Raw genomic sequence first — 13,964 nt, forward strand, 5'->3', positions numbered from 1 at the left:
TGAAGGTCCAAATAAATGAGAGGAACTGCAGAGCTGGGTGATCTCTGTGGGCTCATGTCCATACTTATGTAACCTATTGGTTATATAAAATATGATTACAGCCTGTTGCCCTCATGCACAGAGCTTACAGACAGGAAACTTTAAATATTTGCTTGTTTGCTCCTCACACCACAATATGTTAAGAATGAGCGTAGCCAGCAAAAATTAGATGATGAATGATCGCTGTTTGAACATTCAGTCAAGATGTCCCATTATTGTTCAAAAGTAGTTCCAAAATTTAGGATGTGCTGATGTCTGCAATTTTACCTTGCCATGACCTGGATATCCTTCCTGGGTGTTCTGGCAATGTCAAAATATGATGTAAGCATAACAAATAATGAACTCGCACTGACTCAAACTGGACTCAAACACTTTTCTCCTGGGTGAAAGTCCTGTGCTCGAACCACTCATCCTCCACAACTTCCTGTCAATGTTGACCTTCTTTTTACTATGTCACCTGACTTTCTGGCAGACAGCACTAAGGGTCCACTAAAAGATTTTTTTAATCCCTCTGCGCCAGCGATAGCCATAACCTGGGGGTATTATGTTTTCAGGTTGTCCGGCTGTCCATCTGTTCCATTCTTGTGAACGTGAACTCAAGCATGAACTGATAAGATGGAGGATGTAAAATGTAAGAGAAACTTGACTGGTGTGCGGAGGCATGCAACTGCGGGGCAGTAATTCTATCTTCTTCTTTTTACTGAGTGCCATGAGTTGCAAAATATTCAGCTTTGGGTAAAACACTGCGCTCGTCACCGTCACTTTTTTACAAAGCTATCCAATCGCAGTGGAGGAGGGGCAGGACAAAAACATGAATACAACCATTGCATCTTATAGTCACAAGTGATGAACAACAACAATGGAGGAGAAATATGTTAAAATAATAAGTTTTCTCTCATGAACTCACACAGACCGTCTCCCCATGTGCCTCACCCTTCCCTTCATCCAGAGCAAGTACTCTCCCTTGTGCCAACATTTTTACTTCAGTGGATATCCCATATCACAGCAACCAGACGCAACCAAAGCATCTCTGCTGAAAAGACGCTGTGCCTCATAAGTGCTCTCAAGCACTCCCAGCTGGGCGTTTCCTGAGGAGCACCTGGCGTTTTCAGCTGAGGAAAAAAATGCCTTGGTGGACACAAGGCCTGTGAGTAAACTTCTCCTATGTGCCATCAAAGACAGCTTGGATAAAGACTTTTGGCTTAAAATGATAAGACAAAAATGTAGTTTCAACACTAAACAAAGAAAAAGGCATAGACATTCTTATTATGTTATACAAGTCTTCAATGTTGAAATCACAGTGGACACGTCTGATCATAACCATTTGACAACCAAAAAAAAAAAAAAAAAAAAAGTCAAGGAATATGTTGAACATATTATTTGCAAAGCAATAATATGATCAGTATGTCCTGGTTTGTAAGACAGGGCCTGACTGCATAATTACTGGACGTGGAAACAACATCACCATCTGCCTCATAACCACATTGCAGTTTTTGGTATCCGACTGGACCATTCCTGACCAGAGACACAATGTCACTGTCCAACCAGTGTTTGCTGGGTTATCTTGAATAATTCTGCTCGAGTACTGCAGGGAAAAAAACACATGACCAACAAAGTATAATGAGTGACAATGCACCCAGTATGTATGGCGAAGTTGGTCTACATTTCTACAGTAGCTGGCAGCATAACAGACGCAGAGCTGACCTGTAGAACCTCTACCAAGGTTTCCTTTGCAACCTTTTAGGTGCTTTAAACTACATAAAAGACTGTCGTTTTGTTCACAGATAAGTGGTTTCTGTCTGACAACAGAGATGGGCACTATGGCCAAAACTGCAAATAGCAGCAGAGGAAGAGAGAGTGGCCAAACAAGCACTTTGGAGCTGAGCTCTGCCCAGGCTTCATGCTTCTCACTGTGAGTGGAGTTTAAAATTGTTTATTTCACTGTGGAGGAAACCACTTAGTGCAAAATATTACCACCTGCTAAAAATAACACGAGGTTACCTTTAATAAGAAACTTATCTTTGTATCTTCACTGTAAATTAGTTAGAAAGACAGACACAGTTAAATGGTCCCCTGGTCCCCTTCTTAAATTTGTCATCCGCTCAGCATACATCAATATAAGAACCCTTCAGCAAATTACATTAAAGTGCTGCTAGCAAGCAGCATCTGTCAGAAAGTTGTGTCGTGTCTGGTTTCTCTCTGCTGAGTCTCTCCATGAAACACACAGATGGGGCATCGCTCGCCTCCGTCTTCAAGTGCTTGTTTCTTAAAAGCCAAACCGCCTCTTGAAAATCTCACGGATCGGCTGCTGTCGAAACTAGTATTTCTCTCTTCAGCTCGTCTCTTCTGCTGTCTCTCTGAAACAGCTTTTTCATGTTTGGTGTGAATGAATTTGAAGAAGTACGTTGCAGACACCTCATCTCATTGCAAAGTGTCTCAGATCTGTGGTGTTAACACAGGAACCTCTGTGCAGCAGCCAATTAACAATTGTTCAGGATGTTTAAAATGATCCAAGTAGTAACTTCTTTTCATGTGACGCCTCGCTGGTCTCATGTTGTTGCAGGCACACCCACCGACAGTTTGTCCTCTTCGGGCGCAACAACTGTGGATCAGTTCACGTTATTGCATTTGTTTACTTAGTTTGTCTCGACCCAGTTACACAAATATAAGCCAGCTGGGGTTGTTTTCAACGTGAAAATATTTTTGCAACAGCCTGTTTGCTCCCATTCAGTGGGTGTGAAAAACCAATACATCGATCTGTGAGATCTAACAGAGCAGTGATGTATGGAAACACTTCAGTGTTCCCAACAGCAACTTATGCATGAAGCACATTTTACACCGGTAGGGCAAACATCGGAAACTTTCAAAGTTCTCGGAGAAGTTGAAGGTGTTGCACACACAACTGCATTAATCTGCAGGTACATCAACACTTTACACTTCATCCTAGTTTTTGTCTGAAATTCATGGTTATCATGATCATCATCATCTTACATCATCGGCTTTCAGATGATGTGAAACATCCAGCTCCTGATCCTTTAATTTACTTGTTTTCTGGTGTTGTTCCTTATAGTTGGTTTGGCTTTCATTCTCATTCCTAACAAACAGCACTGCAGACTTTGCCTCAGACAGAATTTGCTGAATCTTTACAGTTAATCTAACAGCTTGCTATTATGGCATATTTGATGGATAAAGCTCCAGGCTGAGCATGATGTAATTAAGAGTTTAAAGTGTTTCATTTCCACTGGATACAACAGTAGGCACAGAAAAAGGTCAGGATGCTCTGACATGACATTGGTTTGTTGGTGTGCACTGACCAACAGAGGACTTTAACAGCATCAGTGGCTGTGTTTAAATGGTCACATCACATTAAATAATGTTATGGTGTTGCTTTTGTGTGAATGACAGAAGCTGCTGCCTTTACTGGAACATTTTCCACAAGGATATTTTCGTGTAAATTTCCAGGATATAAGCATGAAAGAGCTTAAAGACTGACATTTTATTTCAGTGGTTTCAGATATTTTTGTGTTGGATATTTGTGTTGAATACACTGATGGATGTGTGTATTTTAAGCATGATAGCAGCATGGTTATGGATGGCAATGTCTGTTGGTTGGACGGTTAAGCAGGATTTATACTTCTGCATCGAATCGACACTGTACCCTACACCCTAGTCTGACGTGCACCTACCCAGAAATGTAACTACACATCATGGCAAGGCAGATCTCCTGTCTATTTTTATTTTAAAGCCTTTATTTACTTTTATTTCAGAGATTAGAAACAATAAATTATGAAGACAATAAAGTTCCCCCAAAACTGCATTTTAAGTCTTGTGTGTGATTTATCCTGGCTTCATATGAGTAGAGGAAACTGCCGCTTGTCCCTGGGCTAATTTATACCATGTAAAATGCCACAAGCTTGTGCTAATAATGCTAGCATGTTATATTTGTTTGAAAAATTGTGTTTAGTATGAGACAGTTGTTTTGTCGGTGAACCTTGTGAGCTGTAATAGAGCCGAATTTTGTAACATCACCTTTGCTAATGTTGCTTTTGTCCCAGACTTCATACGACTAAAGGAAAGGTCCACTAGCTGCTAGGCCAATTTATAACATGTAAAATGCCATAGGCTTGTGCTTAAAACATTAGCATGTTGTCTTTGTGTGAAAAATGTGTCCAGCAAAAGACAAATGCTTTGTCTGTGAATGCTGCAAGTCACAGTGAAGCCAATTTGTGTACTTGTGTTTGAAATTGTCTCTATCAAACCATGTTTAATGTGTGTTTTGAATCAACTGCACTTTACAGCACTTCACAGAAACCCTGCTGCCAACTAGTGTTTTGGACGTGTAACTGCAGAGTGACACAGACATGCAACGCACAAGTATAAATGCTCGCTATACGGCTTGGCCATATATGTAGGCTACGGTGTAGGCTCTGCATAGAGCTGACGCATAAGTATAAATCCTGCATTAGTCCACCATTTTGATCCAAATGGAGATGTGTGAACACCTTTTCAATGGACTGCCATGAAATTTTGTACAGACATTCATGATCCCCAGAGGATGAATCCTACTGACTTTGGTGATCTAGTAACTTTTCGTCTAGCATCACCAAGAGGTTGACATTTTTGGTTTTAAGTCAAATATCTCAACAGCTATTGGATGCACTGCCATGGAATCTGGTACAAATATTCATGTTCTCCACAGGATGAACTATAATCACACTGGTGATCCTGAGGTCAACATTTTTATTTGTCCAGTACTTTGGTTTATGACCAAATACATTGAAAGTGCAGGTAAAGTAAAATTAGAGATTTCTTTCTAAACACATCCCATTTGGTAGAAAGTACTTGCTAAATAGGTGGTGTTTTTGGGTGGGTCAGAAATGGCTCAATGACACACTGGGGCCATCCTTAACATAACTCCTCCCCTACTAATAAAACTATGTTAGCACCAACGTTAGAGCAAACAGCGTCAGTGTCATTACTTAACTCATTCTTCAGCTCGGGGGGTGTTTACATTACTGTGCTGCTGGGTTAGCTGCTACCGAGAGTCTGTCGCTTCATACTGGCGGTCACGCCCCCAGCATCTCAAAGCAGAGAATACCTCATTTCATTGGAAATTTTTTTAATCATTCAAATCCGGCTGGGTGGTCTCTGTCGTGTGACAAACTCAGAATATATTTATTTTTGCTTTACCCAGGCTCTACAATTGATCAACCTCAGCTATGCTCATGGTGGTTGTCGTGTTAAAGATCTGAGTGGAAACATGTCAGAAAAAGTATTTTGTTATCCTTGACATTATAAAGTGTATCTGTGACAGTGCCACTTTTCTGATTGTATTGAATAAACTAAACCACAACTAAATTTGTCAGGTTCAAACTGCATTGTTCTCGCTTGGTTTAATGAATTTGATGACAGTCTAAAGTTGAAATAAACCACTTCACATTCACACAACACGGGCTCAGTCTATCCAGCGTTAATCCTTTTGCATTTTTTTCCCTCTCTTTCTGTCTGTGTGTCTCTCTCTCTGTCACTTTCTCAATTTAATTTCTCAGCTTGAATCGCTGCGCTGGCACGACTGTTAACCAGACGAAACACTGCCAAAGTGGTTAACGAAATGTAGAATTTCTGCCAGCCTTCCTTTCTCTCCCTCTCCCGTCTTTCCTCCTCTCCCTCCTGTTTACCCCCTGCCAGCTAGCCCCCCCCCTTCCTCCTCACCCCCCGTCGTCCCGTCTTGAAGACAGTGTTGCGTTGCGGCTCTGTGCTCCTAAAGAGCTGAAACTGTCGGCCGGGGAAGCGGTGAAATGGAAAAATTTAATCGCATTAAGAGAAAAACCTTCTCTTTTCATTTGTAAATTCCTGGGACACGCTTTTTTTCCACCCTCTTTTTTTCCCCCTTTTACACCTACCTCTCTCTCCCTTGGTCCTTACCCCGACACGGCTGCTGAGCTCAGAAAACATCCGCCTAGGCCTCAACACACCCACACCCACACGCACACACATACAGTACATGTGAGAACACACACACTCAAACACTCAACTCCTCACTTTACTTCAGACTAGGATTTGACAAACTAGGATGGAAGCCTGTTGGATGGGCACACACACACACACACACACACACACACATTGTAATTCCTTTCCTTTTCCCCCCATAAATGAGACAGAGATCAAAGACCATTTCTCTGACTCCTCCTCTGTTACCTCCCTCCATCTTGCTTTCCCTCCCCCAAATCAGTCAGTGTGCCTCAACGGTTTTTCCTCCCTCCTCTTCCTCCTTCCTTCCTCTTTTTCTTCCACTGCTACTTCTTTTCTCCTTCGTTTCTTCCTGTAATTTCTCTCTGTCCTCTCTTGCAATCTTTCCCTCGTTTTCTTTTTTCCTCTTCTTTTTGAAGGGCCATGTTCCGGTTTCATGTCGTGTCCACATCCGCCTCCATTGTCATTCAGCTCCACAGCAGCCCTACCTCCGTGACAGACAGACACACACACACACACACACACACACACACACACACTCCCCACCTCTCTGCAGTTATTGACCTCTTTCCCCTAAACACACACACAGAAATACACACACTGCTTCCATGGGGACGAGCCACCTGAAGAGCTGAGGATTAACGGACCAGTTCAAACAGTGTCAAGAGCTTTTTCTCTCTAACTCCCCTGTAGAAACCCCCTAAACACACACACACACACACACACACACACACACGATACACAATTCACAAATTGCATCTTAGGAGTTCACTTCCAAAATGAGACATAACAGAAGTGAGTTGTGCTGTTATAAAATTATCTCCAGCAGAAAATTAAACTCATCTGGGATTTAGAGTTTAAGAAATTTGCCTTCGAACTATCACCTTTAAGGCTACAATCAGTAATGTTAATCTTCTACTTGCAATTATGATTTGCAGCTTTAATTCTGGTTAGATTAAAAAGCAAAGCTTCCCCTTCCCCTTCAAACCAACCTTAAAATTATTAATTCAAGGTCTGTATTTGAAAACACTGGATTTTACCAGATGCACCCTTAAAGCTGAATAAATTCAGCAATGGTCTCATTCTGAAGCAAGACATGTTGTTCCACTGAACTGTTGTCGGTACAAGTTGTGATTTTTTTCTTGCTAGTTTGAGATGACAATACACAAGCTGCAGTCTCCCCCCTCCAGTTTCTCTCTTTTCTCGTTTTTTTTTTTTTTTTGTACGTCAGCTCTAAACTCTGCGGCTGGTGTCCCCGCTGAACTCGATGGTATCTATTGTGTGTAAAAAAGACCAGTTAGCTTCACATTCCTACTGGATACTGTCACACTAAAAAGCACAATAGAGGTGCTTTCACACTGCAAATCTTTTAGTTCAGAGCCGCAACGTCAGCCAAACTGTAATACCACTCACTCTGGTGTGTGCGTGTATGTGTATGTGTGTGTGTGTGTGTCTGCTCTTTCATTTGCTCTCTCTGTCCCCCTCTCTCTCTTTCTCTGGCCATCAGAGGGAGCTCTCAGGCAGCCAGATCACTCCGTACGACTCCACCTAAGTGTTATTTCTGTCACCATCAACTTGGCGGTGAAATAAATCAAACCATGTGTGTCTGTATTGTCAGTTCTGCATGATGTATGTACTGTATGTACTGGCTAAAAATGCTCAAGAGTGACATTAATTGACTGTAAAGGAGATTTTTATAGACTGATCTGACATCTGCATCTCCTCTACCACGTGGAGCCTGTGCCTTATTTTACACACTGTAGGAAGGGAAGTGTTGAGCCAATATTCAACACTGGCAGAGCCAAGAACTGAGGTCAAGCCCTGCAATCACCTCCCACAATCACGACAATTGAGGTACCTGCACATCATTGGAAGAATGCAGACTGTTTGCACTTAGAAGCTCGTCAGTGTGAAAGTTAGATACTGTAATAAACGCGTGAAAATAACAGTCAAATCATTCAAAATGACAACATAAGACACAGTGACCTGTAAGTGATCCAGTATACTGTACCATTCCTTTAAAAGCTGTTTGGATACTGTACGCCAGCATCTGTTGTCACAATCTACAACTACCCAGAAGAACTTTGATGAGACCATAGTGGAGGTTCAACAATCTCTCCATATTTCATGAATGCTTAACTGACTTAAATGTTCAGGTTCCATGTGATAGCCATCGACTGTGATATGTGGTATGATGGGTTTATGATCCAAAATGGTGATACCCTGAATCAGGGCAAGATGCAAACCAGAATAATTGACAGCTGATAAATAAATGGACTGCACATGTGTAGCGCGTTTAGTCCGCCAACCATTCAAAGTGTTTTTTTCACTATGTTACATTCACACACACGGTCACACACTGGTGGCCTAGTTTACCATACACATTGCCACCTGCTCCTCAGTAATCATTCATACACACTCACACACCAATCGAACAGCCATCGGGAGCATTTTGGGATTCCGTATCTTGCCCAAGGATAATTCGGCATGCGGACATGCGGACTGGAGGAGCCAGGGGTGGAATCACTGATTTTCCGATTTGTGGACGACATGCTCTACCTCTGAGTCACAGCCAAGGAGGTGGATGTAGTTTCAAAAGGCCAACATGGGAATGTGTCCAATGGTAAATAATATGTACAAAATACAATTTATGGTGCTGGGCTTTCAACAATCTAGGATGTGTTGGGAAGTAAACAGTATGACATTACCTCCATCCCTCGAATCTTCTTGCCTGTATCCAGCTTTCCTGAGTCCAAATGTCACATAAAGAAGCAAGGTGATCTCATCCCTACTTCTCATATTGTGCCACTTGCATAGAGGCCCTGGGCATTACCAAAATGATGCCAGGGCAAAGAAGCAGTCAGGGGTAACAAGGAGTCAGCGATTAAGTTTTGGCAACAAGTTTACTTAGTTATGGCAAAGATCGGCAATGATGCTAAAACAACATACACAAAACTACTCAGTTATGTTTAGGAAAATTGTGGTTGATGTGAGTCACATGAGGCGACTAATATAAGGGTATGGCAGTAGGGTGTAGGCGCAAAACTCATTGATTAATGTTAGGAAAATAATGGGAATGTCGCCAAAAAACATCTGGCTTTTTGAGTGCTACAACACAGCAACTAATGTTGTTTGTCAGTCTCAAACACTGCTCTCCTAGGTCAAAGCTCTGTGTCTGCTGGACACATTCACCTCCACTTCTGCCCATCCTGAGCAGACATTCACGCTCTTTAAACTATGTCAATTGCTCTGAGCATCTATTAATGACCCAGATGGGTTTACATTGGAGTTAATGAGAAGCCTGGTGCGTCTCACATAGACGCTAAACAGTGACCCCACCACTGCCCACGTTGCGTATTTTGATGCTCTTAGAGTGGGACCAGACTCCATAAAAAGTCTTGGCAAGCAGGCTGCAGCTCAGCAACAAACTGAGGCATCTGCACAACCTATATGTTACTATTAAACAGTAATAATCAGGATGTGATCCCAAACACTGATATGTCATCGTCTGGCAATACATGAATTGATTTAATAGTACAAAAACCTGCAAATCCTTCCTTCTAACTGTTCCATGAATCCTAGCTCCTTATCTACCGCCTCCCCTCTTATCTGTATCCTGCCTCCTTATCTGCTTCCTGTCTCCTATCTGCCCCCAGTGTATCCTATTTCTTTCCGTATACGTCTGCTTTTGAGATCACCATCATCATCACCATCATCATCCCCTTGCTGATCAGCTTCCAAGGTAACATGTCCTCAGCGAAAAGCGGATGACCTGAGGGTTTGAATACATATAATCTGACTGGCGTGTCAGTGTGTATGTGTGTCTTTGATGGTCCCAGTGTGTTTAACCTGAAGGTATTGTTGGTCACCTTTGTGTAATCCCTGTGCTCTGAGTGCCGTCTGCTCTATCTCAAAGAGGGCAGAAGACCTCCTCACGCCAACATGACACAGGTAAAACATGCTGTATGACTAAAATCGTCTCTACGTTCAACACACACAACACAATTGAAGCAATATTAAGAGGGATAAACATGCAATAGACAGAGTCAGATGGACCTAAATGGATGGACCTTCAAGTGGAGCTGCTCAGTGGGCAAGAGATCAGAATGTGGTTTGACCAGGCAGTTTCCAGATGTGTGAATATGTAGCAGGCTGCATTTACGCTCATCCACCCTCATTATTTTCCACAGAAACAGATATAGCTACAAATGAACCAGATGCACAGAGATAAGCAAAGAGTTAATGCAACATATCTGGAGAGCCGTGCAACAAATACAAAAACACTGATGCATATGGAGGGACGCATTGTATACAACGACTAGAGAACTGGAAATCATGCAAGCACACGGGCGCAACACAAATGCTGGAATCAAGATACACAGTATCCATGTATATCCTGCTGCTCAGCATGTGGTGGATGCTTTTATCCAGAATTCCCTGTGGTGCAATGCATGTATTTTTAGTGCAAGAAACCTCAGTGGGAATAAAATAAAAGGTTGGGAAATGTAAGCACCATGAGCATTAAGCTAGATGCAGACACTGTGAGGAATGCACTGAACTCAAACATAAATAGGCACTGAACGGTTGACACGCACACAGAACATATGACAGATGCTAATATTTAAAAGACTGTACATGCAACAATCATGAATCATTGTCACATTCATTGATATGTATGTTGATATAAACAAATGAGTGTGTCATAAAGAGGATCCCCAGCCTTTATATTGCATATTAAATTTTATTAACTACATTTCATGAATGTGCTGCAAAATAGTCCTAAATTTAATAAACATAAAATGCTGCAGGCAGCACCAAGAGAGAGACAGAGACAGAGGCAGTTAACAGGGTAAAAATCTCAAGAAAAGACCAGCAGCGAGACGAGGGTGGGGGGAAAAAAAGAGGAATTTATAGAAAAAGCATGAGAGCACAGGTGCGATTCTTTGACCAGGTTATTAGCTATTGTGTGCAGTGACAGCTCTAATGGAAAAAATGACAGGTAAGTTAGAAAGAGGGAGATGGAATGCGAAAGGTATGGAGCCTAAATAAAGGACCGGGATGGAAATATAAGAGGCAAAATGAAAAAAGACAAAAACAATGAAGGGAAAGATGATGTAGTGAGGAATAGAATATAGGCAGAAATGAGGCCGGTAGATGGAGAATATAAATATGTGATTTGTTGCACAAAAGCCAGACATGCTGGAGATGCATTTTTCTATATTTTGTGTACGTTTACCAGTCTACAACACAAATATAGCCCGTGTAAAATATGTACGATCAGCTCAGTCCTCCATTAGCACTGCAGCATGCATTATCCTGAGCCACAGTCAGCGACGTGCATGACAGGAGCAAATAACAACTTAATTATCGCGCCTGTTTGGCCTGACTTTACAAATAGCAAAGAACAACACACATACAGCCATTCTGTACTGTGGGTCACGATGAAAGACACGTGAAGTAAAAAACAGTCCTCATTCTCCAAATTCTAATCCTGTGCTCCAGTTGCCTTTTATATGCCAATAATATGGCAAAAACATGTGGGGTAGTTTTACAACAAAATCCCTCTCTTTTCTTTTCCTGTAAGACATTGAAATTTTTTTGATAGCTTATCATGAACTTGGGGGGTGTGTACATAAATGTATCCAATCAAATGTGATTGGATGACTCGTTAACACACCCATTATATACATTTGCACTTAACTGGTTGGTTGTAGAGTCTGTGGCATGTCCACTACTTTCTACCAACAATCCCACAATGCAATGGTTTGCATTTAAAAGATATAAACATAATCTTAGTGCGACTGCCGGTGGTGACAAAAAATGTCAATGGATAATAAGGTTTGAAATATCAATACTCAGTCTAAACTACGAGTAGGAGTGTACGAGTGTGTATTTAATAGTAAGTAGTGAATGACTCAGCACATTTTGCTCGCCAGCTCCATATTGTGCCGTACTTGTTGAGTCACACCCGCCTCGAGCTATCCAATCAAATCTTAACGATTTCATTTAAATCCATCCCGTGACTAATACTCTCTCACAAATTCCATTTCAATCAGAAATCATATTACAGATGCTAAATGGTGTTTCTCTTTGACAACGTTGTCTAACTCTTCATAATAAAGCCCCAGACTGTATATAAACAACGTGTCTAGCCACTGTGATGTCACCCATTGGTTTGTGGACCCCTGTTTTGAAACATTGAGTTCGGCATTTTGGCTGTTGCCACATTGGAGTTTTGGAGCCAGAACTGTAGCAATTATTAATTATGCATAACTTTCAGCCCTAATGAAATTTAGACAGGTGAGTTATATTAAAAAACACCCCACATACAGTTGTCATGAATGTTGAATCTATCTACGGAGACCAAAACTGTTTTTGTACCAGGCTGTAAACATGTTTATTTCAGCTGTATAGTTCGGCATTTTAACATGGGGGTCTATGGGGATGGACTCACTCTTGGAGCCAGCCTCAAGTGGCCATTTGAGGAACTGCAGTTTTAAGCACTTGGCGTTGGCTTCATTTTCAGCCCTGGACATTGCCGCTTGAGTAGCGCATATAAAATACAAAAGCCTAATATTACCACTTGATGGAGAGGTCAAAGGTTAACATGAATCAAATCAAATCAAGTTTATTTATATAGCACATTTAAAACAACTGTAGCTGACCAAAGTGTTGTACGCCTTAAAAGAATGACACACAAATATATAGCAATATAACGTGTACGCAGAAATAAAACAAAATAATACTGGGTAGATCAATCACATATGTAAAAATATTATAAAATACTAAAATATTCAAACTACTGAAGCAACCGAAGGCCATTTAAACCATGTACATCTTAAGATTTGTCTTGTGGAGGGGGGGGATTTGATTGAGAGTGGAAGGCTATTCCAAAGCTTTGGAGCAGTGACTACAAAGGCATGATCTCCCTTACCTACTAGCTTCAGTTGTGAGACAGTTAAAAGACATTCTTCTGAAGACTTGAAGCATCATGTTGGATAAAATCCAAACCATCTCTACAATTTCATATAGCTACAACTTTTCAATGAGAATAACATTCCACGCATTCAGACTAACTTTTCATTTGAAGCATCCACTGCCACACTCAGATATTATCCTCATGCAGCGTTGCTCTACTGTGGCCGAAATCAGTTAGTGAGTCAGTTATGTCCTCTGTCCACCAGAGTCTTGAGTGAAATATCTTAAAATCTACTGCACAGACTGCCATGAAATGTGATACAGACATTGATGTTACTTCAAGAACTCATCCTGCCTTTGTAATCACCAACAGGTCACAGTCACCACCCATTTAAATCCTCACGGGGGTGCTAGTGTGGCTCTAGTCTTTTAGTCTTGTGCAAACCAGAGTACCTTCTGAAGGCACATACAGGGTGAATACAAATGTGTTAGGCAACAAAGTGAAAGACAATAATGCAGTAGGACAGGGAACTAGGGAGAAAAAAAGATGTTAGTGATTCAGCAAAGAGCGAAAGTAAAGAGTAAAAGAGCAGAGGGAGGAAAGAGTAAAGAGAAAGAGGGAGCAGTGGTTTATTGCTGTGTCACTCCAACCCAGACGGTGCTTGTGTTTCTTTTCTTTTTTTTGGCTGCTGAATCCTTGAAAGAAAAGTTCAATATAAAACAACAGAGAGTCAAGTGTGGAAGAAAAGAGATTAGGGAGAGAGGGATTTGGGAGGCAGGAAAGGAGCTGGAGGGGGAGGAGAACGAAGAAGAGGAGGAGGGAAGTTAAAGGAAGACTGAAATTAAAAAAATGCTGGTAACTGAAAAATAACGGAGGTGACAGAGTGGAGGAGAGTGACTGAGAGGTAGAGGAAGATGAGAAAAGACAAAAGATGAAGAAGAGGAGGGTAGGGAGTGAGGGGGAGGAGGAAGAGGAGGACAGGTGTAATCTTACAGCTTGGGTGTTTGTTTAGCCAAGAGCGGTTGCGGTAGAGCAG

This window comes from Epinephelus lanceolatus, chromosome 8 (assembly GCF_041903045.1).
Source record: "Epinephelus lanceolatus isolate andai-2023 chromosome 8, ASM4190304v1, whole genome shotgun sequence".
NCBI lineage: Eukaryota > Metazoa > Chordata > Actinopteri > Perciformes > Serranidae > Epinephelus > Epinephelus lanceolatus.